Source organism: Rhinopithecus bieti, unplaced genomic scaffold, assembly GCF_001698545.2.
Source record: "Rhinopithecus bieti isolate Rb0 unplaced genomic scaffold, ASM169854v2 scaffold_12928, whole genome shotgun sequence".
NCBI lineage: Eukaryota > Metazoa > Chordata > Mammalia > Primates > Cercopithecidae > Rhinopithecus > Rhinopithecus bieti.
In genome coordinates this window covers 595,466-598,302 of record NW_016807614.1, presented here as the reverse complement: position 1 = coordinate 598,302, position 2,837 = coordinate 595,466, and positions in this window count along the sequence as shown.

Genomic DNA, 2,837 nt, shown 5'->3' with positions numbered 1-2,837 from the left:
GGCTGTGTTCTTATCGGGGACTTTCCAGGTGGTGTCTTTCTAAAGTTGAGATATATGGTAGTCTTTGAATTGAAAGATATATGGTGGGGAGACATATGGTGGGATGAGCCCAGGAAGTTGAGAGACCTATGGAGGGGAGACATATGGTGGGATATGTTTATACTGGGCTCAGGAAGTTGAGAGATATATGGCAAGCACTGGTAATTAGAACAGAAAAAGAACAAGACAGGGACTTTCACAATGCTTGTCTATACAACGTCTAAAATCTATAGATAACATAATCGGTTAGGTCCGGGGTCAACTTTTAACTAGGCTCAAGGCGCCGCCCGGGCTGTCTGCCTGTGGGGTCAACTTTTAACTAGGCTCAAGGCGCCGCCCGGGCTGTCTGCCTGTGGATTTCATTTGATCTCTTTCAGAGGTTGCAGTGAGCAGAGATCGCACCACTGCACTCCAGCCTGGGTGACAGAGTGAGACTCTATCTCAAAACAACAACAACAAAAAAAGACACACACGTGCATATGCAGAAAGAGACAATGGAATCACAAGGAACTCAGGTGGAGATATAGTACCAGTTATTCCCTGGCACCAATAACTAGTTAATATAGTCTACACCTACCTTACAAGGCACCATGTTAGACGCAAGTGCTTTCTAACAGGCTATTGCTATGTAACTACATCAAAGAAGGGCAAGTCTCCATCAAGGTCAATCAACTACTCCAGATATTTTAAATGAGGAATCAGAAATGGGCAGCTGCTTCCACAGACACAGGGCACAATCAGACCGTGTCCTGCTCCCGATCTTCACTACATGTGCCTGCACTGTTTGCCCTTGAGTTGTGGCCTTACCTCCTGGGACCTGGTCCTAACCCCCCAACTCAGATCCTAGGTACAGCGCTGGCCCCTGCCAGGGCCTCCATGGACGCCCATTCCTGAAGGTCTGTTCCATTGCTGTCTAAAGGCCAAAAGCAGAGCACAAGGCAGAAATGAGGGGTAAGGAAGAAAGGCAAGTGGAATAAAAAAGAAACGTGAATGCATAAAGGAACAAGAAAAAAGTGTTTCTTGGCAGATTGGGGAAAATAAGCAAAAGGAGCATTTCATAACCAGAAATACAAGTACACAGCATGGAACCAAATTGCCTAATCTAATTCTGGAGGTGCTATAAACCTGATGGCTGTATTGGGGTTCCATTTCACATTTCAAAGAAACAAACGTTGTAAAATTGTGATCTTGATGTTTTTCTGTTCACAGGTCTAATAACTGCCTAACAGCAGTATCCTGCCCTTTCCAGATGATTAGTGTTGAGTTTGTTGTTGGGTTTTTTTTTCTTTCAGCTTATGGGAGTCTCAGAGAGCACTGTCTGCCAAAGCAAAACACCAAAACAGGAGCAGAACTTTCTGGCCATCCATGTGCAATTAGGAGCCCATTAAATACCACTCAGATAACTCAACATCCGAAATCATCCTCCATGGTGCAGCTGACAGCTGAGGCTAACGGGAAAAAACACCAGCTCAGGAGCAGCCTCACTGGGTCTGCATCTGTCGAATGAGGACCATTATGGTAAAACTCCACCCCTCAGCTTGTTGGGAGAAAGAATAAATGGGACGGCACTTCATACATTGTCAATTTAGGCAGTGACAGCACAGGAACATCATAATTAACCACACTGCTCTCTCCCCATGGATCTTTATGATGGAGTAAATTACACCAAGAAATATTACTACTTGTTCTCAAAGGATTCTATTGATTTCGCAGTTACTTGATTTAAATACAAAGATATAATGGTCATTTATTTCTTCAGAAAATACAGGTATTCTTTTTTCTCCAAAAACATTATGATTGCCATTTTAATTCCTGTGGTAAAGAACACCTTTAGGTACTGGGCAGCACATGACCCAGTTCAGTAAAGCGGCAGGAATTCTTCTTGGAAAAAAGGGCCATAGAGATCCAAGTCAAACGCAGTCCCGATCTGTGAAGATGTATCAGAGGGACCCTGAACCGAGAACAACCATCAATGTTTCTGACTGCCAGCCCTCTAGCTAAGCACTTTACCAACATCATAACACTATCCCATCTAAGCCTCACAATTCTGCCAGGTAGGTACTATCATCGTTTGCACATTTAATACACAAAAAGAAAGTGGTTTAGGCAACTCACCAAGGTAACAAAGCTACTAACTAGCAAAGCTTAGGACTCAGGCTCCAAGGCCATCCTCTTAACCACTGGGCAGCACTGCCTCATGTGGATATTTCCATTGCCAAACCAATCTGGAGGCAACAGAAGCTTTCTGCAGGTGCTCTGTGTTCCAAGAAAGTGTTCCATCTACTCAGTATTTACTGAGCACATCACTGGAAAGACAAAGACCTTCACCCTATTTACCCGGGGGGAACTCGATTCTGGGGGACCTTGAGTCTAAAGACAACTCAGGCAAGCACTGAGAGGTGCTTTTAAAAAGTCACAGTAATTCACAGACCAGGCTATAAAGCACTTTTGTCTATTGTGATAGGCCCCTCAAAACTTGTTTGGGGTAAAAAGCTGCCTATTAGTGAAGGGGTGGCCTGCCCCTCCACACCTATGGGCATTTCTCGTTAGGTGGAATGAGAGACTTGACAAAAGAAATGAGATACAGAGACAAAGTAGAGAGAAAGAAAAAAGTGGGCCCAGGGGACCGGTGCTAGTATTCACTGATAATTATCTTTACCATCTTAAAGATAAGGGAGTGGCAGGACAATAGGATCATTGTAGGGAGAAAATTAGCAGTAAGACATATGGATAAAGATCTCTGTGACATGAATAAGTTCAAAGGAAAATGCTGTGTCTTGATATGCATATGCAAACAT